The sequence below is a fragment of the Etheostoma spectabile genome, chromosome 7 (genome assembly GCF_008692095.1).
Source record: "Etheostoma spectabile isolate EspeVRDwgs_2016 chromosome 7, UIUC_Espe_1.0, whole genome shotgun sequence".
Lineage (NCBI taxonomy): Eukaryota > Metazoa > Chordata > Actinopteri > Perciformes > Percidae > Etheostoma > Etheostoma spectabile.
In genome coordinates, this window is record NC_045739.1 from 23,292,271 (window position 1) to 23,313,401 (window position 21,131).

General features: G+C 42.0%; 1 long non-coding RNA gene across 1 annotated transcript; it reads left to right on the top strand.

Annotated features, from left to right (window-relative positions):
• The first annotated feature begins 1,070 nt into the window (after positions 1-1,070).
• Positions 1,071-8,743, top strand: LOC116692469 (uncharacterized). Its single transcript, XR_004332702.1, has 3 exons — positions 1,071-1,277; positions 2,396-2,518; positions 8,665-8,743. It is a non-coding gene; the product is annotated as an uncharacterized LOC116692469 (long non-coding RNA).
• Positions 8,744-21,131: the final 12,388 nt, after the last annotated feature.

Here is a 21,131-nt window from a genome sequence, read left to right on the forward strand (position 1 = left end):
CCCCTCTCTCTCTCCCTCTTATCCTGCTTCCTCTTATCACAGGGCTCAACAACCCTAGGCAGGTCAACCAATGGCATAGCAAAGTTTTTTTTTTGTAAATGTTCCAATCCTCATTCCACATGACAACTCTTTCCCATCCATTGGCAGCAGCACAGCCCATTCTTTACCATAGCTTGATTGACCCCCCTCCCCTCCATCCACGGCCTGCCCTACTCTGCCCTCTGATTGGCTAGTACTTGTTGCTAATTGGGAATGAAACAAGAAATTCTATTTAAATCAGACATTCAGCACCTCCCATATAGCCCAAATGGAATGACACCACATTTTCAGACACTGTGGAGATACGGCAGTCGAATCAAGCTCCTTAGATCGAATTATCGACTGTTCTGAGTCATCCCTACGAGATTTACATATGAATATAAATACATCAAAGACACATGTGATGGCTTAGGATATTGTCATTTTTCTTTTTGAACCAATTCATACACTGTGGTGTGCTAAGCTGCAGTTCAGCAACAACACTGCTCTATAAAACCGTTTACAACATGCCAGTTGTTTTTGAATTATGATTCAATCGTCTCATAATTGAATGGTATTGTTGGGGTTTTCCAGTGGGAACAGAATGCCATTGAGCTCTGTTATACTGGGCTGAATGCAGACATCTCAGCCTGAGACAAAACTTCAACCATTTGTGGTTCGAGTGAATTACGTACATGCTGGAACTATTTCTTGGTAAAGCTGTGCAATGTCAATGTACATGTGATAGGTTGACACAGGTTGGTATAGCTTACAATTTTGAAATTAATGAGTCAAAGTCAAAAGAGATCATAAATGTAGAGTTAATTAATGAATAAAGGTGAATGCCATCTGCTAAAAACATGTAGAAAATGCTAAAAAAAAAGGTTTCTCCTTTAAAAAAGTTTAAAATGTTAAACATAGTTAATACTATTTGACAACATTTGCAGGCCTATATGTAGGCTACACCAAAGACCCTCTGCCTACTATAAATCGTCACTGGCTATACTTGTTAAATATGTCGTAGGCTATAGTGATTTGTTATCGTATCGTATATTTAATTCAATAAATATACAGTCCATGGTTTAATCTCATTTCAAAAAAGAGCTATGATTGATTATTTATGCCTGAAAAGGTCGGAAGCGGGAGCACTCTCAACACTATGCCCTCAACGCGACAGCTTCATTCTCGGTGAAGCTACCGGAGAGAAAGCATATCGTCATATTGTCTCTTCAGTGACCATTTATATCTCCCTTTCCCGGGTATGAGAATTACTGTTTATGTGCTTAAACTGGAAGACATGTTAGCGAAATCTCTTTATGTGTTTGGTTGGAAGCTAGATGTTGGCTAGCTAGCTGAATATATAGCTAGATACGATACACAGCTAGCTAGCTAGCTAGCTGAATATATAGCGATATACAGCTAGCTAACTAGCTATATGTACAGCTAGCTACCTAGCTATATATACAGCTAGCTACCTAGCTATATATACAGCTAGCTACCTAGCTATATATATACAGCTAGCTAGCCAGCGATATACAGCTAGCTAGCTAGCGATACATTCAGCTAGCTAGCTAATATCTACGTTAGCTATAAATTCATGTTAAGTGCTTAGCTAGCTAGTTATCAATATCCACCAGGTCCAAAGCATAGACTGTATATTAATATATACTATCTATATATACTATATTATTGTATATTTTATTAATAATATACAGACTATGGTCTAAAGTGACTCCTAGCGGCCATTACAGGTCGGCACGGTGTCGGACCATAGACTGTTGATTAACGGTCAATGTGTGGGACTCAATCATCACCATATTTCTCATGGTTGTATCTTTGGGTTAGACTTTTTGACAATTTTTAGGGGTTATGAGAGAGAATTTTGGCGATAATTGATCGTTGTTAAGGTACATTAAGCCACATTAAGCCTTCTCACGTTAAGCTTTTTCGTTACCATAGGACTCTAATGGAGCAGAAACGCCTAATGTCAGCTTACGTCCATAATAGTTGGACCTTAGGTTCGATTTTTTGACAGTTTTCAGGGGTTATGAGGAGCAACATGCGAGAGAAATTTGGCAATCATTGATCATTGTTTAGGTACATTACACCACGTTAAGCTTTTTCCTCGCCATAGACACCAGTGAAGAAGAAAACGTTAATGTGAGATAACTTCTATAATTGTTGGATTTCAGTTTAGTTTTTTTATGACAGGCTTAAGTGTTCATGACAAGATATGGCCATGGTAAATATGGTGATGATTGATTGTTGTTTAGGTACATTAAACCACGTTAAGCTTTTTCCTCGCCATGGACACCAGTGAAGAAAGACTTGAAGTTTAAGTAATGCTGTTTTTTTTAAAAACTTATTTTACCCTCAGGTCTAAGCTACAGCTACAAAGACTACAAAGACACCAACCATATAGCTGGAAAGCTGGAGCTAATGGCTATTCAACTAAAACAAGATGCTGGGTTCCAAGGTTGCAGAGCAAATTGAAAATAAAGTGAGTAGAGTTTTGGATTTATACTTATTTATTCATGTTACAAAGACACTAGTTCCATGGTGAGTTAAAATAAATCTTCTGGATGGCCTACAATTTGTTGAAACGGCGCATTTCTCTTTTTCTAAACAAAAACAGTAAGTTTCTACACTGTATTGATTAGGGGTGGGAAAAAAATGGATTCTTAGACGCATGCGATTCTCTCTAGAACGATTTAAATCCTCAATTCTGATAAATTAATAATCTATTATTTTGTTAAATGTGTTAATTTTTATTTAAAAGTTACTTTCAAGTGCACAAATAAGAAAACAGAGTGACTGAACAACAACTTAGAATTTAGGCAACAGTGCAGAAAAAACGCACAAAAATGGCCAAAAGGAAAAAAAGAAACAAGTTTTGTGTGTATACACATGATCTAAGAAGACATGCATGAAATAATTAGGCAAAACACATATACTGTATGCTGTTCATCTACTTTATTACATCACATCTGACCACCTCATGTTTCATGTTGTTAAGAAGCCGATTCTCCACCTTAAAACATGACTCTGACATCGAGGATCACTGTGAGAGAAGGTGACTCAGCATGTTGAAGGCTTCAGCATGGAATGACTACACAATAAAAAACTCAGACAAAACATTTCATTAAAACTTATGTGACAAATACTGTATATGTCAAAATCTAAGGCATCCAGATAGCTCAGTGGCCGTCCATATATAGAGGGTTACTCCTCGACGCGGCGGCCCTTTGCTGCGTGTCATTCCCCCCCCTCCCCTTTTTGTATGTTCAGCTGTCCTGTCAAAATTATTATTATTTTTTTTCAAACATGAGCATGTGCGACTCAAATCTGCACTTGACTTATATCGGGGATTTTTTTTTTTACAGTGTGCTCAGGGGACAGGCAAGACATGTTGGATGTGTGTGACAAAAAATGTTGTAGCCTAAAAAAACGACTCGCATCGCTTACTCCTAATTTCCACCGGGTGCGGCTGTGGATCCGCTCCGGAGCGGCGGCGATAGTCAGTACGTTTCCATTAAAGTCATGTGTGTATTTCCACTGATTGCAGAACGCCACAGCCCCATGGAGCCAATACGCAGAACTCTTTTATTTTTTTTTTTTTTTTGCTGGTCGCCGGAGAGCTCTGCAGTAATTCTGCACCGGGCAGATAGTGCGGAAAAAGGAAGTTGAGCACAGAAACAAATAAAACATCCGTTTATCCATCATATTTCCCTTTCAACACAGCACAGAGTTGTACTCCTCTGGATGGAAACTGTTGTTTTTGTGGTTCTATTCTACATGAATTTGCGAGATCTCGTGGGTCCTTTCGACTTCAGCTGTCAGTCATGGCCGCAGCCGTTCCGTTATCAAATTTGGACCCGGTGGGTGTTGACGGGCGGCGGAGCATGGAGCCGATCTGCAGCCGTTCTGCAACCGGTGGAAATTGGGGATTAGAGCACTTTTTGTCTTCTTTTTTTTTTAAATGCCTGCGTTGCTCTCCGATGCTCCAAAACGACGTTAGAGGCAGTTGCTGCATGTGGCGTTAGTTAACATGACACTAGGGTTCACTGCTTATTGTTTTTCTCATTGGGCCCAAATGGAGCACTACTAAAAACAGAAAGCGCCGTGGAGTTTGAATGAACTCCTCAGGACTCGCCTGCTGTGAAGGCGTCTTGGGTCTCTGGCTTGTGAATCATTACCACAACAGCTCAAAAGCAGTCAAAGGACGGGAACGCAAGTGTTTGAAGAGTTCCACAGCTGAAGCTCAAGCGGAGGGCGGCAGGGGCGTGCCCTTACAGAAACACGACAAAGTGAACAGGATGCCTCTAGCAGTGGGCAGCTTTCATCAAGGCCTGTGTGGGCATGATTTCAGAAAGACTGTGGGCACCTGTGGGTGACTCATGAAGGCCTTTCTGCTGCTCTGAGCTCGAGTGGCAACAAAAAAAAAATCCTAACTGTAGGGATGAGAAGAATATGGCCAGTTTCTCACCGAAGTTAGTCAACTTCCTTCTTTTCAAGCCGGGGTTAGCGTATGTAGGATTTTCTCTTGCGGCCGCAGTGATCCAGGTAAACTCTGTAAACGGCATCCAGGACAGGGAAGAAAGGAAAGAAAAACACGTAATTCCTGAACAAATGTCAGAGCATCTCACCTGGGAAAGAGCTGTCTGAGGCAGGGGGGCTCTGCCAAGGCAATGTGACTACAACGCCCAGCAAGGCGGGGGGGGGGGTTGCCACATCGCCTGCAGTGGGTGCAGGATGGGGGGTTGTAACTGACAGTAGTTAAGGGAGGCGCTGGGACATCAGTGTCACAGTGATGAGGCAGAGTTGGCGTGACGTGCCCGTCAGCGGCCCGCTGCACAGCGTGAACATACAGCACAGCTCCTGTAATGTACTTTGGATATGTACGTTTGTTTACATGCAGAGAAGACAGCGCAGAGCTTGTGCAGGATGAGACGGCACGCTACGGCGTAGGCGTAAGACACTGGGGGGGAGAAGTAGGGCGAGTGGGACTCGCTGGGCTGGCTGCCTCCCTCCTCCTACTCCGTCTCCGCTGTCTCAGAGGAGACGGAGGAATACAAACGTAGGCCGCCGCCTTCGTCTTGCCTGCATATGAAGCCGCCGTGAGTGTGGCTACTCCTGCAATGCCTTACTGAGCTTGTGTCATTTACATACCTCGTCTCCTGCGGGGTGTACAAGCTCCAAGAGCGAGACTGAGAGGACCTCACTATTCAGTTTGAAATAAACGCATCTCACATGGGGCACAAAGCACTTTTCCGGGCCATCCCAAGTGTACACGTCGGTTTAGATAGCAGAAACAAGTCAGAGGAGGAAAGGAGTGGTAAATGTAACTTTTAAAAAAAACGTCAATGAGGAGAGGCAGAAAAGCGAGGGGGAAAAAGAAGAAAAAACAGCGAGAATGGTGCTTGATGCTTATGCTGCAGGGGCATATTTAAAATATGAATCAAAGGCACGCTTGCTTTAGAAGAGATAGACACAGAGCTCGGCTCACAGCCTTGAACATCAACAGCAACGTTACCTAAGTGAAAACGGCACGTAGTTCCTTTTTAGCAACAGTTTGCTTTATTTGCAATCGTCTCCCAAAAGCATCATATGTTCAATTTTATTTATAGTATCAAATCATAACAAAAGTTATCTTTAGACACTTTAGAGATAGAGCAGGTCTAGACCACACTCTACAATGTACAAAGCTCTAACAGTTCTAGTAATTCCCCCAAGAGCGAACAAGTAGTGTGACTGTGGCGAGGACAAACTCCCTTTTAGGAAGAAACCTCCTAAAAGGGTGTAGCCGGGGGTGCAGCAGGACCACGGCGACAGCTGCAACCAAGATCTTGTTGCCATCCTAATCCTAAAAGAATATGCTGGGTGAAAAGAAAACTTAAGGACTCTAACTAGGGTAGTAACAAGCATTTCTGGGACAGGATGCACACAAATGGAAAGGGAGAGGAGAGCAGCTCATTGTGCCAAAGGAAAGAAATCCCCCCCCCCCCCCCCCCCCCGGTCTAGAACTATAACCCCATAACTAAGAGAGAGAGGTTAAAGGTTAAGGAGAGATGCCTGGTCGGCAAGAACTCTCCCCAGCCAGATCAGGCTTATTTGTTACAATTACATGCCATTATATAGAGAGCCAAAGTCACGCCCTTCCACTTCCGGTCCATGGGACCTATCGTTCTTTAAAACATGAACTGGAGTCAATGAGAGAGATTTTTTTTTAGTGTCCCTTCTCTGTCCTTTCTCACTGAAAGAGCCTTTTTTATATGTATATCGGGCGATATATTGGATTTTTTAAATCACCAAATATTTCTTGTACATTAATATTAATGTTTCTTTATATTGGCATTTTAAACTCCGGTGGATTTCTGAGGACTATGGTTACCTGGTCCTCAGATCTCTGCAGGGTAAATCCAGACAGCTAGCTAGACTATCTGTCCAATCTGAGTTTTCTGTTGCACGTCTAAAACAACTTTTGAACGTAAACACGTTCCACCAAAACAGGTTCCTTCCAGAGGCTGTTTTTTAGAGTCCCTGTTGGTCCGTCCAGCGCTTAGTGCCGCCCAAGACGATTATGATTGGTTTAAAGAAATCCCAATAAACCAGAGCATGTTTGTCTCCCAGCCCAGAATGCTGTGTGGACTAGCCAGACCCTCCCCCGCAGCGCTGTGGAGGAAGGTCTGGCAATGCTGGACTACACCAAACTAAATAGAGGTGTAAAAACGCCCTTAAAGGGGCACTCAACCAATGCTTTCTTCAGTCAGATGTTACAGCTGTGTAACACTGTGCAGATGCCGGGATTGAAGTTTTACACTTTTCTGCATGTGCTGTCCAAGTGCAGCCTATGGCCCGCGGGTGCTTCAGCTTTCTGAATCAATATTTCAGTGCCGAGGCGTTGCTCATCCCTTCCACGTGGAACGCTGCCAACATCCAGTTTCAGTGCTACCATCAACCCACAGTGCATGGCTTCTGCCCACACACACACACACACACACCACACACACACACACACACCACACACACACACACAACACCACACACACAACCACACACACACACATCCACATGGAGCATTAGCAGTCAGAAACACAGCTATCACAGCTCGTTCCTTTGTCTTGCCAGGTGGAATCAGACATAATGACCCTGTAGGGCTTAAATGTGTTTAAGCAATTGGTAAAAATGTACATTCTTCTAACATGAAAACTAACACTCGCCATATGTTTTATGCCCCATTGACGACCAGTCAGTTTTGCTAATAGGCAAGTGAGGTAAGTGCTTTCAATGTACATTAAAGGTCCAAAGTAATATAATCTAGGAAAAGAATCTGTGAAGTGGGGGGTGTATCATAACATAACAGTCCCTCCAGGACTTTGCAGACTTTTTTTGCAACGCTGCATATGCACACAACACAACCAAATACACAAACGCAATGCAAATACACACAACACAACCAAATACATAACACGATGCAAATAAAAAAACATGCAAAAAGAAAACCACACAAACCACAATAACAAATGCAACAATAAAACCCAGCTGCATCCAGATTACACAACGGAAGTTCTCCAGGCCTCTAGAGGGAGCAGCTACAGCTGTAAAAGACGAGGGCCAAATGTTAAAATGAATACTAACCTTGTTATGTTGCTGCTTTCGTCACTTTTGGTCCCGTTTCCAAACAAACCTCTCTTCTTCTTCATCTGCTCGCTCTCTTTCTCGGTCCGTGGGGTTGAAAGTCGAGCTGTTCCACTTAGCTGCTCCCGCTAGAATAAAACAAAAACATTTGCACAAAACAAGCCGATCCACTTTTCCATGTTGATAAGAGCATTAAAATGAGAAAAACATCTTGGTTAAAAAAGAAATCAAGGGACATTAAGAATAGATAAAAATGTGCAATTAACTATGACAATAATGCGATTAAATATTTTAATTGTTTGACAGCACTACTGTCTTGTAATCACTGATTTTACTTTACCCAGACTTTATAACCGCGTCTGTTATGTCTAGCTTTGAGGTTGGAAAATGCTCCTGTGGTTCTTATTTTGAGCTACCGGAAGGAGCGTTAATTTATTATTAATGTTGCTATGGCTCGGATTAAAGGGTAGGACCAAACAACGCTTCAAAGGACTTGTCAGTTCCTTCATGTCAATAAACTAATAAGACATCCAAGACCAGTCTTACGCGTTGGTAATCATATGAAACTAGCCGAGTGAATAACTGCATAATTAAAGCGACAGGAGAATTTGGCCGATAGTCCCTGAGCATTGGCTGTGACAGCGGGGCTGGGGATCGGCCCCCGGCCTACCATGAAGGACGGGGACCAGCAGCCTTTGGAGAAATCAATGAGTCTCTGGCAGCCAGAGTCATTGGTTGTTGGCGCTAAGATTGAGAATGACTGGAGTCACAGACCAGAGGGGAGTGCACAATCCCATGACCAACCTGTAGCGTCGAATGCTTTTTATTAGAACAGCCTCGCACACTTCCAACATTATTATGAAGCTTAGAATTTTTCTTTTTTCTTCTAATTGTGACATGGTATCAGAGAGAATGTGATTTCACAATGTGTAAAGATTTTGAAGCAGTTTGTGGTGTCAAGTAATATTTTCCTAGTTATTTTTGTGTGTGTGTTATTTACGTTTCCAGGTGTTGGGCAGTACCACTGCACAAACCCAGCAGCAGACATGAATCCGTAGGCGGTCATTTGATAGACGGCACCGGCATGTGAGTGTATTGCTCAGGCTGAGCACCATATATGATTATTAGCACATCCACCCTATCTGACTATATGTGTCACATCAAGTCGTATGCTGTTTTCCGTTCCCTGGGTTGAATTTTCACTGATCTAAAGTCAGTGCGGTTGATATATTTAGCAGGTCAGTGGAAATGCAGCTGTTTTCTGGGCCGCTGCCAAGGATGCAAATGCAATTTTGGACTTGCAGAGTGATACGCGTAGACATGGCATAAGGCTGATGGAGGGTGGTCTGGGGCGGGATTCTCCTCAGGGAATTTCTTTGGATTAATAAGCTTTATTTTGATGAGTTTCTTTTTACACTCAAAGCCCTGAAAAAGATGCCCTGCGACAACGCTGCCTGGCGGCACCCAGAATGGATGGAAAAGAGGAGTGAGGAGGAGCCGCAGCCGGAAGTGCCTGACACAAGTCACAAAAAAAAGGGTAAGTCGCCAAGTTGGCAACACTGTGTTTGCGTGTAATATCCTTAGGCTACATTTAGCAATCGAGTTCAGGAGGAGGCCTCCAGGGAGGGCACAGTTAGAGATGGGGGGGGGGGGGGGGGGGGATCGAGCGATATGCTTATATTTTAACAATTTATAAAGAAGCGTTTGAGAACTAAGTGCCAAGACTTAAATGGTTGTTAGACATGGACAGGCCTGAATTTACATCCTGCACAAAGGACTGATTATACTTAATCGGTGGAGCGACTTGTGAGAAAGAAGATTTTAGAAAATATGATTCGAGGAATTGATTTTTGTTGTTATTCAAGATTTTTGGACTATTTTGAATCGGTAGAGCTTGAATGCGTAATTTAACACAAACATTTTTTTTTGCACACCCCTGCTATCTACAAAGCTTCCCTTCTTGGGATGACTTTGCCCATGTGAAAAAAAAATGCTTCTAACTAATATAACTTCTCTATAATATAAAATAACTTTGTTATAGCTAACGCTTCTCAATTTTTTCTGCCTCATTGTAGACTCTTTATTCAAATTTTAGGCATCCTGTAGCAAGACAACCATAACACATCAAACACATATAAACACACATATCACACATACATAACAGTAAAAATAAAAATCCCTCACTGAAATGCAATGACCATGATAGGGTAAGATTCTAGGGTAGACTGTGTGCAAAAGTGAGCAGTGGTAGGGATCATGATTAAATATTAACTATGACTTTTACATATAAACATAATAACCTATAAACTGACTAATTTGAATAAGAACAATATGCAACAGGGAATAAGTTATAGTCGGGGTGGGCCTCAACACCACCATCATATCACCACGGTACTTATGTCACCATACGATATAATTGCGATTTTAAACATATTGCAATATTCTGTGATGTATTGCAATTTTATTTTATTTATTCCCAATTTCAAATGATGTCCCCAAAAGGAAACTTTGTTCATCTAAAAAGATACATGTCTCTGTTTGCTCATCTCACTTTAATTTTAGTGCTGCAAAATGGGAAACTGACCAACACACATATAATAATAGATCGATACTTGGCTTCTGTGTATTGATACAGTATTGCCACAGAAAATATTGTGAAACGATGCAGTATTGATCTCTTCCCCCCCCCATCAAATAAGCATGGAAAAGAGAAATATTGAAACCGCTATAAGCAATCTCCTATGAGTAAAACACAGGTCCTGCATGAAAAGGAATGGCATAGTCTTGTTTTTTGAATAATCATTATATATCTGCTTCATTGAGATCATAACACTTATTCAACAATGCAAATTTCCCCGCAGTGTTACGAGCCACTAAATAAGTCCTCTTAGGAACAGTGACCGGTCACCCCCCTCACTCTCCAATTGATTTAATAATTAAGAGAAACATATGCAATCGCGCCATTGTTTTTCTTCTTCTCATTATGGGACTTCCTGTAAATGGTAGAGACATGTATGAAGGTCCCAGTCCATTAAGATAAAAATGACCTAAATATGAGGAGGATGAACAGATGACTCATATTTTCCACATTCTACTTCCTGTATGTTCGCACGGATGATTCACACTGAAACAAATGGGATTAAATTCAATTTATAGATGTGCATCCTCTGCTCACTTTAGCTCCTCTCGGAGGACTCTCGTTGGATCCGTGGCTGCTTTTAGAGCCGACAGGATGAGCTAATTTGAAGATTGCATTGATTTTGTTTTCTGTTTGAGAAAGCACCTTCCTGCGCAGCAGCAGCAGCCGCCTTAATACACCTGCGCAGCAAACTGCAGCCATGGTTCCTCTGCTGGGGCAAGGGTGGAGGAGGGGGGGTTTGGGGGGGGGGGCAGGCTTCCTCCCTGAATGTTTTCTCAACAGCTCCAAATCTTTTGGGGTTTTATAATACCTTCCACCTTGTGTCATTTCCCATCGGTCTCTTTCAATGGAGCAACCCTTAGGGATGTAACAGTATGAAAATTTAACCTCACGGTTATAGAGACCTAAATTATCCCAGTTTTTGGTATTATCTTGGTATTTTTTTAAAAAGTGCGTTCAATTCCTTTAGCAGTGACTTTTTCCCTGCACGTTCAGCAGACAGGATAACTATCTTCAATCAACTGTCCTTCGGCATTCTTAATAAAAACAAAAATATGCCCATGATTCAGACTTAGTCCTCCTAGAGGACTGAAAATGTCCTGAGTGCTGTCCTCTCCTCCTTCCGCCATGATTCCAACTTCAGGAAACACACGTTGTCGGCAGTGCGCCACCTTCAGGAGACTCGGATAAAGTTGGGAAGGATTTAACACACTTTCCGCATTGTGTTAATCCACCGTGATAGTCCTGATATTTTCAGGGCAAACGGTAATTGTTATCGTCAACATTTTTACACGTTACACCGGCAGTTGTTACATCCCCAGCAACCCTACGTAGAGTATGTTATGAAACTTCAAAGTGGTAACATTGGACAGTTTTTGCCTCTCCTTAGGTGGCGAAGTGAAAATGAGTCATCCTCAACATTTGTTGTGTTCTGGTTTCAGAATAATAAAGACAGGTGGAGAACAATGACGTACAAAACATGATTTTAAATAAAGCAACAAAAATGTAGGAAAATAGCATCAAAAGCAATGGAAAAAGCAAGACAAACCATTGGGGGGGGGGAAGCGACAAATAGGCAGTAGTGGCCTAGCGGTTAGAGATTAGAGAGCTTGTGACCGGGAGGTCGTCGGTTCAATCCCCAGACCAAAAGGATAAAGTCTGGGTGGGGAAAGTGAAAGAGCAGCGCTTGTCCCTTCCTCATCACCACCACTGTGGTGCCCTTGAGCAAGGCCCCTAACCCCAACCTGTGGCAAATCAGACTGTGGTTGTACTGGGCAGCTTCCACGTCCAAACTGTGTGAATGTGATCATGGCGTTCCTGGAAAAGAGAGGCTGCCTCTCAGTGAAGCTCCCCTGAACAAATAAAGGTTAAATAAAGACAAATGTTGAAAAAAGGAACAAAAACTTTGAAAAAGATAGAAAAACATCAAAAAGAAATGGGATCTTTTTTTCCCCAATAGATGTACAGGTTTTTAGGAATTCTTTTATCAGATATCGTGAAAAATAAATGAAGCATGGCTCTACCCCCCCCCCATAGGGTTGAGGTGAGCATGAATGTTTATAACGTCTGGCTGTTCCAGCATGTTCCGCTGTAAATATCAAATGCAATATATTGACAGCTCAGTGAATAAGGGTCATAAATGGACAGCTGGCAGCGATTGTCCTCTGTAGTCTACCCGTTTGTGGGGACATTGATTTCAACTAGTGCTATCAAACGATTCAAATATTTAATTGTTTCAAGGTAATACTTTACAAATGACATGTTGAATCTTGTGACTTCTTATCTGGAAACACATCTGGTATTTTGTATTTAACAACCATGACTCAGTGGCGCAAACATACCTGTTTCTATTTAATTACATGGTTATATTTCAATAACAGCGGTGCAGAAATTACCTAGAAATGCTTCTGCAGGGCTGCCAACTTTTCCAAAAACCTTGGAGTGAGATTTGAGGGGGCCAACCCATATTTTGCCGCGTACAAAGCAATTTTTTTTGGTCTTTATCCTTAGGGTTTAAATTGGGATTTGGTATTGTGGTGGATGGGGGACTCCCTAGGGGGGTCTGGGGGTATGCCCCCCAGGAAAAAAGTTGAAAAATAAACCATTAAATGGCACTTTCTGGAGAGTTTTTTTGCAAAAAAAAGGGGAAATCAAGTCTTACATGATATGCAAAACGGTAGGGTTAGGAGCCTTTGTGTTGTTGTATCAACAGGTTTTAGGGCATTCAGCATTTACATTATTAACTTCTTATGATATAAGAACTGACCCCACAATGTGCCAAACATAATGAACCACATGAAGAGACAGTAGCATAGTCAGAAACAGCTGAGAAGTTTTGGGGTCTGTGGTGAACGGGTCCAGGGGTCCCTGGTGTAGGGACCAGGGACCCAAAGTTAAATTAATGTTGAGGGATCAACTAAGACCCATGAAATTCTGAAGAATGGAACCACTAGATTTACCTAAATTTAATCTTAACTTGTGACCAATGTCGAGTTTGGCGTCTCTCTCCCACCTAAGTTTATTCTTTGGGGAAAGTAAAGAGCAGCGCTTGTCCTTTCCTCATCTTACTACCATGTGGTGCCCTTGAGCAAGGCCCCTACCCATACCTGTGGCAAATCAACTGTGGTTGTATGGGACAGCTTCACGTCAAACTGTGTGAATGTGATCATGGTTATGAAAAGAGAGTGCTCTAAGTGATAATCCCTGAACAATAAGGTTAACAATTGACAATTTGAAAACTTGGACAAAATACTTTGCAAAGATAGAAAAACATCAAAGAATGGGCATTCTTTTTTTCCCCAGACGTGAGACAGGTTTTGGGATTTCGTTTTATCGTATCGTGCATTTAAATCGAAGCATGGCTGATACCGCCCCCCCCATAGGGTTGAGTGACTGAATGTTTAAACGCGGCTGTCCGCTGTCCGCTTGTAAGAAAGTGCACATATTGACAGCATCAGTGATAAAGGGTCATACATGACAGCTGGCAGCGATTGTCCTCTGTAGATACTACCGTTTTGGGACATTGCACCTTTCGATGTGCTTGAAAAATGTTCAACGATTTCGAAATATTTAATTTTCAAGAAGTGACCTTTACCTAAATCATGTTGAGAATCTTGTACGTGCTCTATCTGGAAAAACATAGATACTCATCTTGTCAATTTGAACGACCTGACTTCAGTGCTGAAAATCCTGTGTCTATTTAAACAGTTAATGTTCATAACGGCCAGGTGCAGAAATTACCAGCATGCTTCTGGTAGTTTCTGTGTGACAACCATAAATCAGTGGTGCAAAATGCAAAACTGCCAGTTCTATTGAAGTACATGGTAATATTACAATAACAGAGGTGCAGAGATTACCTGGAAGTGCTTCTGGTAGTTTCCAGGTAATCTCTTCACCTCTGTTGTTCTATAATTACCATGAAATGTGTCTTGTCCTGCAAGCACGTGACCCTGTGCAATCTGACCAGCAGCTGGCCACCTTCCCCCATCGAGCACTGGAGACTGGGATCATCCTAACTCAGTTTATTTGACTTACAAAGGGAGAAGCTGGCATGAAACACAATGACCAATTACATAGGATATTAATGAGTCACAGACATTATACAATGATAATTGTAAAAAAAATAATATAATTACACAACATTGTAATGCGGTGGTATATACAGTAGGCGAGCTAAAATGTAAGATGAAATAAAGGAACCCCGTATTGTCATACAGTGTACTTAGTATAACCTATATTGTTTATCTAAATAAACTAAAATATACTTACATGTGGCACAACCCAAGATAAAAGTGGCAATCTAGCTGACTGAAGCACACCGTCAGTCTAATATGAGCTATCAATCATCATCAAATATACACATATTGCGCATAAAATAAGTAATAGAGATATCAGAACAGTGTGTCAGCATCTATTTCACATACTGAGAATGCTAACAAAGGCATATAACGTTGAAGACTGAAGCAGATTATATTGGGAGATGAGAACACAAACCATGAGGCTACCTGCTCACATTCAACTTCCTGACTAAATCCCAGGGTGCAACCTAAAGTGCTACCCAAAACAAAAATGCAGAAGGAGTTTCTTTGCTACCTTGTTTTGCTTTACCCGCCTTTGTACCGAACCGTGACGCATGAACCGAACCATGACTTCTGTGTACCCTTCCACCCCTACTCTCCACAGTATATGGAGTTAGTACATAGAGTTCATATAATCAGCCATGTGTTCACATGCAATACTACACCACGACTTGTTTGTTTGCTTTATGATCAATAATGTGGTTCAGAAGGACAGTCAAACTCACAACCCTGTCATCTCCTTGATAAGTTGTGTGTGTGTGTGTGTGTGTGTGTGTGTGTGTGTGTGTGTGTCAGATACAAATCCTGCGTGGATGTACAGAGGGACAGAGCACATAAACCCGGTAGGGTAGCACACAGCAAACGCATTCCTACACACACTAAGGCTGGACTCTGATCTTGGGGTCTGTTATAGGGGCCCCTCTGGCTCTGTTGTGTGGAGAATTATTAATATACAAACCTTTTGTGGTCTCCTAGTTAACTCGATAGTGTGTTCTGCCTGATCTTCATAGATGACCTATACTATACCTTTGTGTGTAGAATGTAAAACTGTGTTTTTTGCGGTTTGTTAAGGGAGCAGGCTCGTTCTCTGTGTAGGCGTGTGTAGTGCAGTATTAGTGTTGGAGAGAGCGAGAGGTATGTAGGCCTGAAGAGTGGCTGTGGTGAGGTGACTCGAACGATGGTGAACACGTGTTGGCTCACCCACTCACTGCTCCTCTGATGGCGTTCAACAGACATGGAGTGTGAAAGTAGTTCAAAGTTATCCGGACAGGACAGTCTCACTACACCCACACTGAGGCTCTCGCACCCACATGGCACAGTGGTGAGAACAACAAGGACTTTTCTGATGAAGACGTTGTGAAGCATCGTTTGGCTGAGGTGCCGGACGGCTTGAAGTTTTACTTCAGCTATTACAGTTATTATTAGTATTAGCATTAGTGGTCAAATACCCGTTTTTTTCTGCCATCATGTCATGTGTTTTAGACAAGCGCTCAAGTTTTTTGATTACATGAAGGGCAGCTTAGCACCGCCCAAGACGATTGTGATTGGTTTAAAGGTCCCATGACATGGTGATCTTTGGATGCTTAAATATAGACCTTAGTGGTCCCCTAATACTGAATCTGAAGTCTCTTTTATATAGACCTTAGTGGTCCCCTAATACTGTATCTGAAGTCTCTTTTTAATAGACCTTAGTGGTCCCCTAATACTGTATCTGAAGTCTCTTTTATATAGACCTTAGTGGTCCCCTAATACTGTATCTGAAGTCTCTTTATATAGACCTTAGTGGTCCCCTAATACTGTATCTGAAGTCTCTTTCCTAAAATTTAGCCTTGGTGCAGAGTTACAGCCACTAGAGCCAGTCCCACAATGAGCTTTCCTTAGTATGAGCCATTTCTGAGTCCGTGGCTTTTGAGGAAGAGGGGGGGGGCTGTACAACGTGGAGGCTGGGGGTGTGGCCTTGACCTACTGCCACTTTGCTCGATTAAAAGCCATGATGTCTCTCTCCCTCATGGGTGGGCCAAATTCTCTGGGCGGGAAAAGCAGAGAAAGCGGAAGTAACCTTGCCCAAGATTCCAGATCGGCCCGTCAGAGCTTTCATTTTCTCAAAGGCAGAGCAGGATACCCAGGGCTCGGTTTAAACCTATCGCCATTTCTAGCCACTGGGGGACCATAGGCAGGCTGGGGGAACTCATATTAATGTTAAAAAACCTCATAAAGTGAAATTTGTATGCCATAGGACCTTTAAAGCAAAGCCAATAAACCAGAGATATTTTTTTCTCCTATCCCAGAATGCTGTGTGGATTAGCCAGACCTTCCTCCTCAGCGCTGTGGAGATAGGTCTGGCAATGCAAGACTAATATATTAGTATAGTTGCGCGCTAGTTTGAGTGGTTTGAACTCGGAAGGTTAGATAAAGGTGCCCTATCACACTAAACCGCTTCTACTTGCATTTTTGGAAATATTTTAGGTCCATATGTGTTTGTGTTATGTTGTGAATGTGAGAATGATCTGCTACCTCCTCTGTCAGCTCCAGCCACTGAAAAGAAATAAGAGGAGAAATCAGACCAATCACAACAGCTGGTCAGTGTGACATCATGTTGCCTGAGCTCATTACTATTCATGAGCTCGCCCAGTTGCGCTGGGTAAAGGATGCTGATGGCCAGGCTGTCATTGGCTAGCTGTTAGCAAATGAGAATCAAGCAGCTTAGCTCGTTGAATTTTAATAAGAAATGGCCCAAATGGAGCTGAGTCTTCCTGCAGGCTTTCTCTACCACGCTAGAATGGCTTGAAACAAGGGAACAAAGGCCTTTTTTAACAAAAACCAGAGTTTCAGACTCCCTGGTAGAACTTCAGACATTACCACAAAGTCAAGAAATATGTGTGACAGGGCACCTTTAAGCTAACAGACTAGCCACTGGCTAGACAACATTGTTGTTGTTGTTGAAAATTTCTTTATTAGGAGTAACCCCTTGAGATCTTGACAGCATCTAGTTCTCGAGGGTACAATCATAATCAGACACAACAATAAACAAGAAAACACAAAAACACCTCATCAGTCAGTCATAATCAAGTTTGAGGCAGAGTAAGAATGAAATGCAGGCGGAGGGGGGGGGGGGGTGTAAGGGTGCGAGACTATCGCATTGCACATGATTAATGCGGGGCCCCTGTCTGCTAGAAGCGGCGGTGAAGGACACTCGATGCCTTGAGGCATCAACCGACCCGCTTCCCAAACCGGGGCTTGGCCCCCTCTCTGCATGCTTGACCGGAGGACTTGTGAGTGTTTGGAACCTGTGCAGACCTACTGCAGTGGCTCAGTACCGAGATGAAAGGAGATGGCCTTGGAAGGTTCAAAGGCAGAGTTTCCCCTTTCTGTGAACCCCTGCCTCCTTTTTTTTTTTTCTCTTCATCTCCTCTGTCTTCCTGTCAACTTCTCCTGATTCCCCCCCCCTTCTCCGTGCTTTCCCTCTTTGTGTCCATCTTTCACACCAGCCCTCACTGGCAATTTGTCTTGTTTATTTCTTTTCTCTGCCATGGGTCAGTTCTAGTTTAACTGGCTCGACAGCACTAAAGGCTAAGGAGCCCTGCCACATGACAGGGCCCCGCATTCACATACTGCCACTAAGTGGGGAGGAGTTTACTGTGTAAATACGACCGGTATGACATAAGAGGAAATCATGGTAAAAGCTCTGATTGCTGCTCGTGTCTGGTTCTCCTGATTCTTTGGGTTCTAAAACGTATTTTTCTGCATACTTGTGTACATAATTGTCCTATGTTAGGCCTGCACGAATGGGGCAAGGCAGCTTTATTAGTATAGCACATTTCAGCAACAGGGCAACTCAAAGTGCTTTACATAGAAAGATTAAAATAGTAAAAGTTACAAGAAATTAAAGTACAAGTAAAGTAGAAAAAATAAACATCAAATAGCAGTTAAAAACATTTAAACATAAAAGCAGATAAAATAGCAGATTTTAGACTGCTAGTATGGGACGGTGTATAAGCCGCTGCCCTACACACGTTATCAGAGCGCAATAACCATTTTGTGGAAACCCAAATTTTGTTGACCAATAAGGTTGCTCTATACAGGCAGAACCACATGTCTTTACCATCTCATTCATCCACAACGGGCCCCACAGGATCATGGGACTTTGTGCTCTGGTTACCCATAACCAAGAGTGGAAGTACTTCTCTTTACACTACAATATAGTCGTTACTGTAGGTTAGAATATAAGTTTAATTAAGGCAAACATTGCAAAATCCTGAACAGCTCCAACTGTTTTTTTTTTGTAGATTTTACCATAACACCTATGTCACACCTGCATAGGAGAAATTCTCAGAAATACCCCCAGAAAGGCCAAAACCCTAATCTCACAAATTGTTAACAAAAAGATCCCAAAAGGCACCAAGTTACTCGGTTTACTTCAATATTTGTTTCAGCCAACATTAATGATAAAAATGTCCTTTTTGTCCCTTAATTGTTTAGAAATGTTCATCAGAACAGTCAAATCCATGTCTGATGAAGTAATTTAACTTTGATCTTACCCTCGCTGATTGTCATACAGTTTCAACAAAAATCAACTTCAGTTTAAGAAATGAGCATTCATTTAAAGAAAGGCAGCATCAAAAAGAAAGGTCTTCAGCCTTGATTTAAAAGAACTGAGAGTAGCAGCGGATCTGCAGGTTTCTGGGAGTTTATTCCAGATATGAGGAGCATAGAAACTGAAAGCTGCTTCACCCTGTTTAGTTCTGACTCTGGGGACAGAAAGTAGACCTGTCCCAGACCACCTGAGAGGTCTGGGGGGGTCATAGTGTAGTAGCAGATCAGAAATGTAGTTTGGCCCTAAACCGTTCAGTGATATGTAAACCAGCAGAAGTATTTTGAAATGAATTCTTTGAGGCACTGGAAGCCAGTGTAAAGACTTCAGAACTGGAGTGATGTGTTTGGGGAAAAATATGAAATCATGTTGTTTTTTTAGCTTAGAATTGATATCAGCATTCTCTGCCACAATTGTTTTTATTACAAAGTGTAATGTTTATTGCACACATGAACCATGACAAAACAAAACAAAATTGGCAGTACCCAACATAGATTTTCTTTTATGACACCTTCAGCATATAGCGCATCACCACAAGCCTGTAAACATAGAGGCTTCAATGAAGAGAAGGAAGAGCGTTGCAGCGCTTGGGAGCACTTTAAAACCTATTTTATTCTTTGTTAGTAGTAGTGTTTGGGATGCAGTCGGCTCGTAAAATTAAATGAGAATCAAAGTCATAAAAAAAAAATTGAAGTTGTTTAAAAATTAAATCACGAACAGGGTGATTCAAGATTTTACAAGGATTAATCGTGCTGGCCTACTTTCTATTCTATATCAAATCAACTAATCAAATCGATCCACTGGTCCAACAATCACCACTCGGGTTTGGTTGAAATAAACCCTTAATTCACCCATTTACTGTTTATTTAAAGGTCCCATGGCATGAAAATGTCACTTCATGAGGTTTTTTTTAACATCAATATGAGTTCCCCCCCCCAGCCTGCCTATGGCCCCCCAGTGGCTAGAAATGGTGATAGGTGTAAACCGAGCCCTGGGTATCCTGCTCTGCCTTAGACTCAGAAATGGCACATACTAAGGAAAGCTCATTGCCTTGTGGGACTGGCTCTAGTGGCTGTCATTCTGCACCAAGGCTGAATTTTGGGAAATAGACTTCAGATCCAGTATTAGGGGACCACTAGGGTCTATATAAAAACATCCAAAGAGCACCATGTCATGACCTTTAAATAGAGTTTGGTGATGGCAATTTTGAAGCTGTTTCTGGTGAAACAAAAAGGATCCTGCTCTTTAACAAAAAGGTCTATCATTGTTGGAATCGTTTCCATAATGTTGTTAGATACTTATTTTATTATATAATAATCTGAGCCTATCAGTGGCAAAAACGGCACTTTGTGGACATACTGTACATTGACGGTGCACATTTGCCCTATATAGGATTACATTGCAGCCCGGTTCATGGCTGCCGGTTACAGCGTTCTTGCTCAATACAGGACCAAAGTCAAAGATTTGTCTTGACATTAGAGACTTTGATACAAATGCATTGAAAAATAAGGTCCAGGTTGAAAAATCACAAAACTGCCCTTTACCTGTTTACTTATTTCAAATGTGTAGAACTTGCTGCTGATTGGCTCTGTAATTTGTTGGCAGCACAGTGTTTACTGTTGCCCCTTTGTTTCTTTTCAAAAGTCATCCCATTGTTATGCGACCTCCATGCATTTATGCACACCTCGTCTTGGATTGAATTTAAGTGTGCCTCGGCACAGCAGTGTAATTAGATGGAGCACTGCAGCATATGGAATCACTGGTTGTCTGGTGATGAGTGTGCTCTCCAGTGACTGCTATTCACTTTCATTTCCTTCAAAAAAAGATTAAGTCAAACATATGGGGTCAGCTAAAAAGAGGAGTTTAATTTGATATTCCAAAATATGATTATTCTGGGGCCTCTTCTGCTCCTCGCTGGCTTCTCAAGCTGTCATTGGCTCACAAATCCGACACTTCCTCCACGCACAATGTTTGCGGATTAGAAGGAAGTGTTAAAGTAAAGAAATAAAAAAATCGTCATGCAGAGAGGACAAGTATCTATGTTATTGCTCATACAGTTTCAGTTTTCCAGTCATCCATACTTCTGTTGTTTTTTCTGTTATGTATGCACAGCTGCACTCCCCTTCCCTTGATTCTGGTTCTTTTTATTAAGAGCATGACAAAGGTA